Source organism: Nannospalax galili, unplaced genomic scaffold (genome assembly GCF_000622305.1).
Source record: "Nannospalax galili isolate Female #2095 unplaced genomic scaffold, S.galili_v1.0 scaffold139, whole genome shotgun sequence".
NCBI classification, from domain to species: domain Eukaryota; kingdom Metazoa; phylum Chordata; class Mammalia; order Rodentia; family Spalacidae; genus Nannospalax; species Nannospalax galili.
In genome coordinates this window covers 3083529-3098731 of record NW_008345884.1, presented here as the reverse complement: position 1 = coordinate 3098731, position 15203 = coordinate 3083529, and the positions used below count along the sequence as shown (strand labels likewise).

Sequence of the window (15203 nt, the reverse complement as noted above, 5' to 3'; positions counted from 1 at the left end):
ACTTGGAAAACTAGGATCAAGGGAACAAATGACACCAAATGCTGGCGAGGATGTGGAGAAAGGGGAACACTCATCACTGCTGGTGGGATTGCAAACTTGTACAACCCCTATGGAAAACAGTATGGAGAACTCTTAAAAAACTACAAATGAACCTACCATACGACCTGGTTATACCACTCCTTGGCATATACCCAAAGAACTCATCCTATTGCAGAGATACTTGTACATCCATGTTTGTTGCTTCTCTCTTCACAATAGCTAAGAGATGGAAGCAACCTAAGTGCCCAACAACTGACAAATGGTTAACAAAAATGTGGTATATTTACACAATGGCGTTCTATTCAGCAGTAAAGAAAGATAATATGATGAAATCTGCAGGTAAATGGATGGATTTAGAAACTTATACTAAGTGAAGTAACACAAATTCAGAAAAACAAAAGATGTATGTTCTCCCTCATTTGTGGATCCTAGCACCAAATCCTTTTATATTCCATGTTCCTTAAATAAGATGATGCTGTACAACAGTCTCTTCTGTGTGAAATAACTGCCATCATCTTGACTTCAGCTGTGCCTTCTTGCTAAATATCACCACAATTGGGCTTGTTGATGGTTGTGCTTCTTCATTAAAGGAGGGGCAAGCAGGGTCAGTGGACCCTCAATGGAGTATCTAGCCACTCTTCCCAGCCAACTGTATGTAATTTGGTCCTAATCACACATGGGCTCCTGGATTTGGGGAGGGCGAAAGTATAATCTGGGGAAAACTAGGAAGAGAAGGCCTGACCATGCTGGGTCAAGGCTTTCCAGTGTGCATACCCTCAGGTCACTCACACACCTCAGCAACCCCTCAGTCATCTCTGTAAGTAAGCTCAGTAAATTCATTAGTTCCCCAGGACAACTTTAATCAAACATTGGTTTAACACTAGAACCTTTAAAGGGGATAAACATTGCTTAACATCCCCAGGAAAAGAATTCTTACAACAGATAGAAAATTTATTTGTTAATGTTACTATGTCTCATAATTATTAAAAAAGAAAATGAGAATATAAAAGATGTTAAAAGGATATGGTAATGGAGATATATCCAAAATAGAAAAAATGAGAAAGCCTAAGCAAGTGATGAGGGTCTGTGTAGGTTTGCTATGATATATAAAGGATGAGACAAAAATAATATACACATAGTCTTAAAATTTCTTTTTTAAAATTTTTTAATTTTATGTGTATGCATATATTGCCTGCACGTAGGTAAGTGCACCCATGTTGTGAAGTGCCTACGGAGGACAGAAGAGACTGTCGGATCCCCTGGAACTGGAGTTACGGACAGTTGTTAGCTGCCAGGTGGGTGCTGGGATTCAAACCTGGGTCTTCTGCAAGAATAGTCAGTGTTCTTAACAACTGAGCCATCTCTCCAGCCCCCATAATCTTAAAGTTTCTAAGGTCATAGTTTAGTACCAAATATATGTCTAGTCAAGGTTTATCTGAGAACGTTTGGTTTTTGCCCAAGTTTTATCAACATAGCACATGGTAATTAAAAGCACCAGACTGGTGGAACTAACCTTCTTGGATGTTTAACAGCCATACTTTGAGGCCTACACTAATCTGATCAGAGGAACTAAAGGACATTTTTGCTCCTTGCCCTCCAAGGTCAACTAAGTTCCAGGGGATTATGGAGCATCTCTCAAAATGTCCTGTGTCTGTGGTGAGTCACTTGTCCTCCTGTTCAGGGAGGCCATAGAGACCCCACCAGATGGACTTGTACCAGTGTCCAGTCTATAAAGAGTAGGGTAAACTTAGAGGAAACATTTCCTCCATGCTTCCAAGTGAAGCCAGCTACGATTGAGCAGGACCTTTGATTTATCGTCACATAGATGGACCTGGTAAAAGAAAGGAGCCAAGGGCTCCTCCCAAGCCCTTGTGATCCCTAAGGAACAGATTCTCCAACGACCTGAAGAGTAAAAACAAATTGGTTTATTTGGCCAACTATGTGGTCTTAAACACCCAAAAGGAAAGTAAAACCAAAGATGAAAATGATCAGTATATTTCTTTAAGAGTTCAAGGGATTACACTTCTCAGACATTAGGCTTAAGTCCACATAAAATGTTATTTAGACAATTATTTCTCATTGATGATTTTGTTTCTAAACAGAAAGTGCTGCTCAGATGTAGACCACAAATCTTGGTTTGCAATACTGCAGTGCCCACCTGTAGCTAAGGGAGACAACCTGCTATTGTTCTAAAACGACGGCTAAATTTGTTTTCTCCCCTATCTAGATGCCTTTGAGAGGGAACTGACATTGATTCTAGCCATTCCAACATCTATTGAAATGCTTGAAAACAAATCCTGAGTCCATCACTCTTGAGTCCAGCCTTGGCAGACAAAAGAAAAATGAGGAGGACCCCAATAGAGGGAAGCTTTTGGAAGAAATTCCAGTGGACTCTGATATGGAAATTTGAAGTTTGTCCTGTTCTGACTTTTTCCTGGCTCCCTGTCTAGAACTTGTAATGCTAACTACTCTTGCCTTTATTTCTCTTTCACATCCCATATTCACCAGTCAAGGACCTTCTTTTCTCCCTACAGATAAGAGTTATGCAACTTGGGAGCCTTTTAGATAAACCCACTGAAAGGGTACCCCAATTGCCTTACCCTACGACCCTGTTCAACATGGAAGAAGCCAGAGTAGTCTGCGTCCCAATTCCTTATCGTTAATTTGGGTAACCTCTTCAGAGGATGGTGTGATAAGAATAGAAGGTAAGAATTGGCTAGGCAGCTAGGGTAAAAAGACTCCAAAAAAATTAGCTAGTTCCTTGGCTAAAAGTCAAAACATCCTTGAGCCTCTTAGCAACATACTCTGTTCCAAAGGCCCAAAATGTCAAAAGTATTTGGGAGCTCTTATCTAATCCCCAAAAGATTTTAGGGTTACCTGTTCAGAGGAGAGAATGTTAGAGTAGCAAAAAGTCCCATTACAAAAAAGAATAAAAAGAAAAGAAAGAAATTGAAAGAAAGAAAGAAAGAAAGAAAGAAAGAAAGAAAGAAAGAAAGAAAGAAAGAAAGAAAGAGAAAGAAAGAAAGAAAGAAAGGAGTACACGAAGTTGTCAGAAAAAAGTGACAGGGAGATATGGGGGGTATTGGAGGGGAGGGAGTGGGCATGGATTTGGTCAAAACACCTTATATGCATGTATGAAATTCTCAAAAACGAACTTGGAAAACACTGCCCATGGCAGTGGAGATTGCTGCAAACACAGAACAGCTTTGTAATAGTAGAGCTGACAATACTTAGGTACTGCAACCCAGCAATTCCAACTCTAAGCACATCTTCAAGAAAAGCTATTGTATATGTACAAGGAAGCATCTAAAATTGTTCATCATCACATCATAATGATGAAAACTGAAAGAATCTGAATGCCCAACATTAAGATAATTAATGAATAAACTATGGAATATTCACAGGGCAGAGCATCATACAACACTGAAATGGAATGAGCTGGAACTTCACAATTAATACACACGAAAGTCAGAACATAAGGCTGTAAAGAGAAACTAGCTACAAAATAATTCTTGCCATGTCATAGTATCTATAAGAAATACTAAAATATTCAAACAACAGCACAGTTTATAAATACACTTGCTAGTCCAAGGACTGAATTTTGTAAAGTCATTAGTACAAAATGTGAGAACCTTTCAGAAAGAGGGTTGTAGAGCTGAGAGTGATACAGGTGATACAACCCTGTAGCTCTGATGTTTTATTTCTATAATGCTGAAGAAGTAGAAGGTGTTAGTATTCAACAATGCTGGGTCATGGACACACAGGTCCTCCTGGCAATGTCCGTGTTTCTTAAAATAATAACTCATGATTAAAAAACAGTGTAACAAAGCCTGACTTTTCTTAGAAGAATGAAAATTCACACCTGAAAAAATAAGGAGAGAAATCCATGCTGTCGAAACCTAAATCAGCAATGTAGTGCATACATTTGAAAAGTTCTCTCAGACTGTTGAGAAAAATGTCAATGAAAGAAAAAACCAAGAGAAAAATGATAGAAATATGATCATAGAGTATGAGATCCAAAGCAGGGACTACAAGGTTTATTTGATATATATCAGGAAAATGGAAACAGAAATACAGATCAAAAACATAGGTATAAAATGAAATTCTTATGTCCAGATGAGCAGGGTGATTACAGTTCACAGTGTCTTGTTATAAAATGTATAAACAAAGAGTTTGAAGATGTTGAACACAGAGAACTGCTCAATGTTTGAAGAAGTGGAAACGATTATTGCTCTGAGTTGGTCTGTATTCACTGTACACATATATCAAATTATCACACAGTACTCCATACTTATAATGATTACACATCAATTCAAAAAAAGATATACAATTTAAAAGTAAATGAAAATACTTGTTGAGCTGAGAGGAAAAAAAAAAAAAACTGAGGATGAGCTGAAAAGAATAATGGTTCAGCCAAAAGAGTCCTTCACTGGGAGTCTTTATGGTATAAAGAAACAACTTTAGGAAACAAGATGATGGGTCCTGTGTAGAAAAGAAGTTGAGAAAGTAAAGAAAAACTCAGTGTTGAAATACATAGGGCTGGAAGTGATTGTCTAAATTGTAACTGACATACTACAGACAAGTTAGAAAGAAAAGGAGGCCCTACCGTCAGAGAGAGTGTCTGAATTAAGAAAGAATTAAAATATTTTAGAGGACCTGGGGCAATGGCTCAGTTGGTAAAATGCTTACTACATAAACTTTTCCATCTCCAGAACCATGTGAAATGCTGGGTCTGGGGCTCAAGCTTGTAATCCCAGTGCCGAGAAGATGGGGAAAGGCAGATCCCTGGAGCTTGCTGTCCAGCCAGGCTACTTGATCAGTTCCAAGTCTAGTGAAAGACCCTGTGTCAAAAAACCAAAGTGGACAACACCTGAGGATGACACCTAAGGTTGTCAGTGGCTAAACAGAGTAAACCAGGCTGGGCATGGTGGCATCCACCTTTAATCCCAGCACTCAGGAGGCAGAGGCAGAGGCAGGCAGATCTCTGTGAGTTCAAGGCTAGCCTGGTCTACATAGTGAGTTCCAGGACAGCTGGGGCTACAAGGAGACCCTGTTTCAAAAAGACCAAAAATAAATAAAATAAAATAGAGTAGACCCTCCATATCCATTGGCCACAGATCCCAGGACTCTCAGATTTAGGTATCTGGATGCTCAGTGAAATTCATCGGTAGTCTTCAATGGAATCTTTTCTTTGGTCTGTCCTTGGTGCCCTTTCTCAGGTGAACAGATATTTGTTCACGTCTCCCGAGGAAAAATCATACACTAGCGAATAGAAGCAAGGAAAAGAGGCTGTATATGTTCAGTGCACAGGTTTTTATTTCCAAAAATTCCCCATCTGCTGTTGGTTGAATCTGCAGAAGAATTTGTGAATCCTAAGGACTAGTTATGCATTCATATACCTTGAGTAATCCCATATTATCCAAGTGTTTATGACTATAAAAAAAAACAATAAGTAGCTTTCTTGCTGTTGGAGCAAGTCAGTGGCAACTAAGGTAGGGAGGGTCCAATCCATAACCCTCACTGATGAAAACCATTCTCTGTAAACACTGTTAGCAAGTAGAGCCTGTCTTACGTCAGTGAAGAAGCTTGGCTTAAAGCCTCTCTCTGGTCCATAATCATAGTCAACAGTAATTGAGAAGTCCACAGACAGTCTGAGAGGAACAAGGCAGCTTCTCTCTGGGTCATGAGATTAATCTATGCCCAAGAAACCTTTTCAAAAGAAATAGAAACAAGAGTGATCTTCTCTAGTGTTCAAATAAGTATTGGCATAATGATTAAAGCAAGACTGAGCTAGAGAAAAAACACTCAGGGTGCAACTGAGGGTTTCTAAGCATGAACCATCACAAAACCACCTCCATCAGAGAGAAAATCATGCACTGCTAAAACAGAGAACTCGCTGTCTGAATACCAAACAGAATTCACCACAAGTTACTTTCTGATGAAGTGTTTCTGTTGTGGTTTGAAACTTATACCTTGAGAAAATACCAAGTAGCTAGACTATCCTGAGTGGGGAAAGATGATATAAAAGAGCATAGAGATCCTTGAGACAGTTGGTATAACTGGTCTACCATCTGATGGCAGCTCATGCCATGGAAGCCAGGAGCAAATGTATGCAGAGGGGTCAGCTGGGCCTAGAGTGTGGAAGGTTTTCAACATCAGACTAAAGAGGTAGACTTTATCCTGTGAGTCAGGAAGAGAAGGAGAGCAACAAGCTAGGGGGTGTGGCTTCACCTTAGGGGGTGCAGGGCTGGTTTCCCTCTTTCCCCCTTTGTGTTCCCAACCCCTTTGACCTCTGAACAACACCTGTGCTTGTTACACTCTCAGATCTTCCTCAACAGTGGACCAAGAAAATCTTCTGCCTGCCTAGATTCTCCGGCTCCTCATCCCTATCCTTTGGAAGAAATCTCACTCTACTTTTACCAGGTCTTCAATGTCACCTCACTGTAAAACTTTTGCCAAACCTACCTTCCATAGAAGCAGCCACTGCTCTCTGAGCTGCAGAACACTTTGCTGATACAGCATACATTGTAAGTACAGACAGTCAAGGTATCATAGACGTGTCTATCACTGGGGCTTAATCAGGAACTCTTGGCACAAATGCTACTTCTGTTTCCTTCAAGTCATTTGACAAGAACATGCAACATTAACCACTAATCCTTTTGGTGACTTACATAGATAATGCTCCCTTATTTTAAGCTATTCAGTGCTAATAAGTAGCTTCCACTAAATTCTATTCAATTTCTGAATATGCTTGGTCCGGTATTATTCAGTCTACAGCTTTCGGTTCATTAGAGGGCTATGAGATTTTTACTAGAGCATACACACACACACACACACACACACACACACACAACACACACACACACAGAGTAATATTACATATCTAGCAGTAGCTCTGATCTCTGCCCATGCTAGCAATATGCCCCCAGCCCCAGTCATGACTTCTGTACTATTGGACTCATAATAATGTCGAACATCCAGGCAGCCTTTGAGAAACTTGGAGGACAGATGTGAAGCAAAGGCCTGTTGAGAAGTACTGCAATAGAAAAAGCCATGGTCATGGATTCTCAGAGGTTTTTTTTTTAACCTTTCTCAAATTCATAACTGACTCTTGGGGACCACTAAAAAATTGCAGAGCTGTCTTCCACCACAGGAATACTACTGAGGTGGTTGGGATTCACAGAGGGCCCAGTGCGTGCTCAGATCAGGAAGGCTTCTCACATATACCAAAGAAGGAAATGGAATCACAGCACTTCTGGTTCAAAGAAGTACCATCTTGTCACTAAAGCAGCAGCTCAGAAAACTGATATAAAAAGTCTGCACTTGGGATCATAGAAGTGACAGCTCAGTGCTCCAAAAAGTAGCCAGTGGGAGATGGGTGGGAAGTTCAGGGTCAGGTGGTGAGAAGAGAGACCATACTTGTAAGGGGAGGCCCAACCATGCATGCAAACAGGACTTTCCAACAAGGAGGAGGCCAGGACGCAGGAGGCGCATATAATCTTGGTTCATTATCTCAGTATTTTCCCCTTTGCACTTATCATTGCAGACATATTATTTATCAAATATAATAGGCCACATATTGATTTTATTTTATTTTTTCCTGACCAGGTAAGATTCTTTCACTCATAAGCTACATGAGGGCATGGACACTGACTATCCAATGCCCGGGAATTGCTTGGCATAAACAGGCATTAAATACATAGGTTTAGAACTGTGTGGCTGCTTATGGTTAAACAAAGAAAAGAACTCTCATAGGCTCAGAAACTAGATTTGGTATTTTCTTAAGTATTACTGAAACCATTTTAGGATGAATTTAACTGATAATGTACAAAGTGCTGATGTATAAAGATAGGGAGAGGGATGTGTGAGAATTTGACTTTAACTTATTTATATCTGTCCTAATCTTTTATTTTCATTGTACCTATATTTTGAAACTCAACTACTTTTAGTGTATTTTATCTTGAAAAGGAAAAAAAAATCTATCAGCCGTATGTATCATTAAGACACAGAATTGATTATAAGATTGTGAACTTTTCTTTTGGTTGCAAAAACTAAAGTCTAAGTTAGTTGCCCTCTCCTATGGTGGCTGGAACTAATCAAGCTGGGAAGAAATTCACTACCAAGGTTTTCTGACTGAGCCTCTCTGCCTTCGTGCGTTCAGGCCACTCAACAGTGATGCTGCAGCACTCGCCCTTCCTCCTCTAGAAGTCTGTGAACTACTACCACCTGCTGGAAGATTTGCAAACTGCCGCCATCCACTGGAGGATACCCTCCCTCTGATTCTATGCTTCAGAGTCTGCAATTCTCTGCGAGCTGGCCTGTGCAATTCTTTAATGATCAAGTGATCAAAATCTGTGATGGAAGAAGCACTTCACCAGGTCAAAATGGAGGTACTGTCAGAATTCTTTTTTTAGCCTTCTTCCTACAGTCAGAATTTTAAGAGTGGCCAGAGGTAGAGTTGAATTTCAGTGGTAACTGATACTAATTCCTGCTTAAGACAAGCCTTTGGCTCTCCACAGCAGCAAGAATGAAAAGTTGGTATTATAGGGCACTTAGGTCCATGAACCCGCTGCCTCAGTTTCCCAAAGAAACTGGGAAACAGAAATAGTACAGGAAAATGGATTTATTTTCAGTCAGTCGAACTGGGGAAGAGGGGGATCTAATTTCCTGCCCAGTCAGGCTTGTGGCCATCTTAACACTTATAGAAAGCCATGAGACAGAGGCCAGGCTTGTACAAATTTAGTTGTGAAGCAGATTAATGGGTCTTTTCCTGGGGGAATAGGGCTTGAGTCCCAAATTGCCTCCGTTGTCTCTGTTCACTGACACAGAAGTCGATTTTCTATTCAAGTCCAGGACAAGGAAAATGTCTTAAAGATCATCTCTTCCTTTTTAATGTTCTTTTAAGTCAGCACAAAATAGTGGATCTCATTATGAATTTTCATACATGCTCCGTTCTTACTGGTCCTCTCTCCACTACTTTCCCCCCATGACCCTGCCTCCGTCTTGCTGGTCTCCTCCTCTTCTCCCCAAGTTCTTCTTTTGCTTCTTATGCCACATGCTGTATTAGTTGCTTTTTTCTGCTGCTGTGACAGAATACCTGACAAAACCATTTAAGGAAGGGACTTATATATGGCTTATATATGGCAACTTAAGGGCTCATTTTTGCTCACAGCGTGAAGGTGTAGTACATCATGGTAGGGAAGCCTCTGGGGTAGGATGGGTAGTTAGTGCCTTCCATTTCCTTGCTCTTGTGAATAGTATAATAAACAGGGATGTACAAGTGCCTCTGTGGCAGGGCTTGGAATCATTTCAACATATCCTTCAGCAACTCAAGTAAGAGAGGCATAACTGGGTCACATGGTAGCTGTATTTTCAGTTTTTTGAGAAAAGCAGAATTAGTAAAGATTTTCTTCTACTTTGTAGGCTGTCTTCTTGCTCTAGTGATTGTTTACTGTGCAAAAACCTTTTAATTTCATGCAGTCCCATTTGACAGTTCTTATGTTAGTGGGGTCCCTTCAGAAAGTTCTTGCCCATTTCTACATCTTGAACTTCTTTCCATATGCTTTCCTCTAGCAGTTTCAACAGTTCAGGGCTTATATTAAGGCCTTTGATCCATTTTGAATTGATTTGTATGCAGGGTGAGAGACTTGGATCTAATTTCATTCTTCTGCATATAGATATCTCATTTTCCCAGCACCAGTTGGTGAAGAGACATTTTCCAATTCATGTTTTTTACACTTCATCAAAATTAGGTGGCTGTAGCCGTGTGGGTTCATTTCTGGGCCCTCTACTCTATTTCATGTCTGTGTCTTCTTTTGTGTACCATGCTGTCTTTGTCAGTATAGCTCTACACTATAATTTGAAGTTAAGCATTACAGTACTGCTAGCATTGTTCTCTCTGCTTAGGGTTGCTTTGGTTATTTGGAGTCTTTTATGTTTCTACATAAATTTTAGGATCATTTTTTTCCTAGTCCTGTGAAGACTGTCATTGGAATTCTGATGGGGATTCCATTGAATCTGTAGACCACAATGATAAAACAGCCATTTCACAGCGTTAATTCTGCCAATTCATGCGCACTTTCCATCATATAGTGTCTTTGTGCCTCTTGGTTAGGTTTATTCCTAGGTTTTCATGTTTTCTTTCAAAACTACTAGGAATGGCATATTTTTTCCTACTTTACTTCTTAGCAAGTTTATCATTGAAATATAGCAAAGCTACTGGTTTTTCAATGTTGATTTTGTATCCTGGTATGTTGCTGAAAATATTCATCAGGTTTAAGAGTTTTCTGGTGAAGATATTAGGGTGTTTTAAGTAGAGGATGATACTGTTGCAAATAGGGATAATTTGACCTCTTCCTCTTTTATTTATATTGCTTTTGTTTCTTTCTCTTGTCTTATTGCTCTAGCTAAGTCTTCAAGCACTATATCAAATAAAAGTGAGGAGAGTGAGCACCTGTCTCATTCTTTTTTAGAGGAGATGATATCAGTTTTTTCTCATCTAGTATAATGTTGGCTACAAGTATATATATATGCATATATATATATGTCTTTTGTTGTTGAGATATATTCTTCTATTCCTCATTTCTTCAGGATTTTTGTCATGAAGGATCTTGAAATGTCTTTTCTGCATATATTTGAGATGATCATGTGATCTTTGTCCTTAAGTCTCTCTATATGTTGCACTATTTTTATTGATTTGTGTGGAACCAACATGCATCCTTGGAATAACACCAACTTGGTTGTGATGCACAATCTTTTTAAGGGGTTCTTGACTTCAACTTGCAAGTATTCATATATTTTTTAAATTTTATTATTTTTATTTTATGTGTATGCATGTATTGCCTGAATGTAGGTAAGTACATCCGTGTCGTGCAATGTCCGTGGAGGTCAGAAGAGGCTGTTGGGTCCCCTGGGACTGGAGTTACGGACAGTTGTTAGCTGCCATGTGGGTGCTGGGATTCGAACCAGGGCCTTCTGCAAGAACAACCAGTGTTCTTAACCATTGAGCTATCTCTCCAGCCCCTCATATATATTTTAATGAAAATTGGTCTTTGATAATTTCATACATGAATATAATTCATCTCCATTACTCTTATCACACTCTCTTATCTTCTCCCCCCTTTTTAATCTTCCCTCTTCCCAAAAAACCCCTTTCCTACATTCATGTCTTTTTGTTTTGTTTTGTGATCCACTGAGTTTAACCAGGGCCATCTGGTTTGAACCTATCCATTGGAGCTTATGCAACTGAAGAATGACTTTCCAAGTCCTAGGCTCTATCAACAGTCAACAGTTCAGCAGTTCAACAACTAACTGCTGCCTCATCCATATCTGATTGGTTGTCTTGTACAGGACCAGTGCAGGTGACTTCAGCTGCTGTGAGTTTGTGATTGCAATGGCTATGTTATACTCAGAAGGTAGCAGAGTCCTTCTCCTTATATTACAGCTCTTACATTCTTTCTGTCCCCTCTTCCATGATGTTCTCTGAGCCGTAGAGAGGATGTTATAAATACCTTGTTTAGGACTGAGCACTCATCAGTCACTTATTCTTGGAACCATAGGCAGCTGTGTGTTTCTGCAGTCACCGCTGTTCACTGTAAAGAGAGGCTTCTCTGATTAAGGCTGAGATTAATATTTGTTTGTATATAATGAGAGTTACTTAGAAGGCAGTTTGATGTTATATCAATTTAATTAAACAGTAGTACCAGGCTTCCTGCTATGGAGTGGGCCTCAAATACAAGTGTAGAATAGTTGGTTCTCCCATAACAGTCATGCCACTATTGCATAAGTGGGTACACCTTGAAGTATTAGTATCAAGGTAATACTAACTTCATAGAATGAGTTTAGAAGTATTTTTTTCCCTTTCTATTTTATAGAACAGTTTGAGAAATATTAATGTTAGCTCTTCCTTAACATTTTGGTAGACTTCAGCTGTGAATCTGTCTGTTCCTGGGTTTTGATTTGTGGGAAACTGTTAATTACTACTTCAAAACTGTTGTTTGTTATGGACTTATTTCAGTTGTTTATATCTTCCTGATATGATTTTCATAGGCCATATATGTTTAGAAGTTTATTTTTTCTAGGGTTTCTAGCTTTTTGGAATAGAAGATTTCAAATTATTCCCTAATGATCCTCTACATTTCATTGGAGATTTTTGTAACATTTCCTCATTCATTCCTAATTTTATTAATTTAAAGCTTATCACCCTTTCTTGTGATTTGTTTAGCTAAGGATTTGTCAATCTTATTTGGCTTTCAAAGAACCAAATTCTTCTTTTAATTCTTTGTATTACTTTTTTGGTTTCCATTTCAATAATTTATACTCTAATCTTTATTATTTCTTGTTAGGTACTGCATCTGGGTCTGCTCCCCCTGCCCCCGCCCCCCAACAGGATCTTACCATACAGGCCTGGCTGGCCTGTAACTTCTTATGTAAACCAGGTTGGCCCCAAACTCATAGGTATTTGCTTATCCCTGCCTCCTGAGTGTTAGGATTAAAGGTATGCATTAGCATACTCAGCTTGGATCCTCATTTTTTAGAAATTTGAGATATTTATTTTAGATCTATGAATTTTGTAATGTAAACACTTATATCTATACACTTTCTTCTTAAAATTACCTTAGTTGTATCGCAGAGATTTTGGTAAATTGTGCTTTCACTTTCAATTGATTTTAGGAATTTTACAATTTGCTCTTTGCTTCTTCAAGAACTTATGTTGATTCAGAAGTGTATTGTTCAGTATCTCAGTCCTTTTGTAGTGTTTATAGTCTCGTTGATTTCTAGTTTTATTCCACTGTGATTTGGTAAAACACAAGGAATTGTTTTGATTCCTTTGTATTCATTAAAGCTTGCTTTATTGCTTATAATGTGATCAATTTTAGAGAATATTCCATAGGCCACTGAGAAGAATGTGCTTTCTGTATCTGTTAGAGGAAATGTTTTGTGGATAAGTCTGTTAAATTCAGTTGTTCTGTGTTACAATTTAGTTCTGAAGTTTCTTTATTGAATTTCAGCCTGAAAGACCTATCTTTAAAAGATGGGAGTGGGGTATTGAAGTCTCTCCCTATTATTGTATCAGGGCTTGGCTGACTTTCATGTTTTTTGTTTTCATGAAACAAATAGTTGGACCTGATTTTTTAACCCAGTCAGCTAGTCTGTGTCTTTTAAATGGTGAGTTGAGGCTATTTACATTTAAGGCTGCTTATTGAGAGGCATTTGCTATTTCCTGTGGTTTTCTTGATTGCTGGTCAGATTGGTGGAGAAGCTGGATAGCTTTAATTGTCAACTTGACATGCCTGGGTAGAGGGAGCCTCAACTGGGGAATTTTCTCCATTGGATTGACCTGTGGCCATGTTTGTGGGGTATTTTCTTGATTTTTTTTTTTTTTTTTTGTCTTTTTGAGACAGGATCTCCCTGCAGCCTCAGCTGTCCTGGAACTCACTATGTAGACCAGGCTGGCCTCATTGAGCTCACAGAGATCCACCTGCCTCTGCCTCCCAAGTGCTGGGACTACAGGCGTGCACCACCACACCCAGCATTTTCTTGATTTTTGAGTGATGTGGGAGGGCCCAGCCCACTGTGGGCAGTGCCACCCCTGGGCAGGTTGTTCTGTGTTGTATAAGAAAGCAGGCTGAGCATGGGTCAGGAGAGCAAGCCAATAAGCAATGTTCCTCCATGGCCTGGGCTTCAGTTCCTGCCTCCAGGCTCTTGCCCAAGTTCCTACCTTGGGCTCCCTGATGAACTGTAACCTAGGAAATGTAAGTCAATTAAACCCTTTCCTTCCCAACCTGGTATTGGTCAGAGTGTTTTGTCACAGCAGTCAAAGGCAAACTGAAACAGTGGGATTATTAGGAGCTACTTTTTTCCTTACCCTGTTAGTACTAGGAGTTGCTTTTTTCCTGTGTTGGACATGATGCATTAATTCCCAATTCTCCTTTGTTCATCAACAAATGGATTCTTTCCTATGCTCTCATGGCACCTTCAGGAGTGGAGGACAAAACTGAAGCAACCATACATTCAGACACATAAAGAAAAGAACTAATAACAGTGAATGAAACTCCCAAGAACCAAGGGAGACATTCAGTAGACTAAATCTTGGAACTTTACTTTGTCTTCTGGGTATAGTACCCACTTTATTATTTTCTGTTGTGCTTGCTTGGTTGTCATGAATTGCCTTAATTTCTTATTGTCTTGAAATATTTGTATTTCTCCATCAATTTTTAAAGATAGACCTGGTGAGTAGAGCAATTTTGGTTGGTCGTTATTTACTTTTTGGGCTTAAAATGTATCGTTCCATGTTTTCCTAGGTTGAGGGATGTTGGTAAGAGAGCTGATGCTCTTACTACCTTTGTAGGTAGTTGATGTTTCTCCTTTATAACTCAGTATTGTTTCTTTGTTTTGTAGTTTTGACATATTGACTTATGATACGTCATAGGGAGAGCCTTCTCTGGTTATGATCATTTGGGGTTTTAAATGTTTCTTCTGTTTAGATGTCCTAGGTTTGGGAAATTTTCTGCTATAATTTTATTGAAAAAATTATTCTTTTTATTAAGAGGATTTATTTTTATTTTTATTTATGTGTAGGTATATGTGTCTGTGTGAGTGTATGCCACATGTGTGCAGGTGCCTGCAGAGGCCACAAGACAGTGTTGGATCCCCTGGAGCTGGAGTTACAGGTGATTATGAGCCGTCTAGTGTGGTTACTGGGAACTGAACTCAGGTTCTCTGGAAGAGCACCAAGTGCTCCTAACCTCTGAGCCATCTGTCTAGTCCTTCATTGAACACATATGAATGCCTTTAGATTTTATAGATATGCCAGCTCTTTCTCTGACCTCGTGGGTTCGTAGGTTTGGTCCCTGGGATATATCCGTCAGTTCACGAATCCTCCTTCTTTATATACGTCTGCATGCATCACTGTCTCAGTCTTGCTCTCCATCCCTGAAACTTATTCTGCTTGGTCTTGTCTGTTGACAGTTCTTTCCATTATGTTTTTTATCTAGTTGATTGAATCTTTCATTTCCAGTATTTATTTGCTTTATTTTCTCTGAAAAGCTCAATGTCCTGGCTGAATTTTTCCTCACTGATTAATTTCTCCTTCAAACTGCTGAACACTCCATCCGCTTTGCTAACCTTCTTGTCTAGCTCCTGACTTGGTTTTCTTTCTCTCT

The 15203-nt window shown here is 39.3% G+C and overlaps 1 protein-coding gene across 2 annotated transcripts in view; it reads right to left on the bottom strand.

Moving 5' to 3' along the window:
• Nucleotides 1-15203, bottom strand: part of Egflam (EGF like, fibronectin type III and laminin G domains) — a 219008-nt gene that overhangs the window by 69503 nt on the left and 134302 nt on the right. The window lies entirely within an intron of this gene.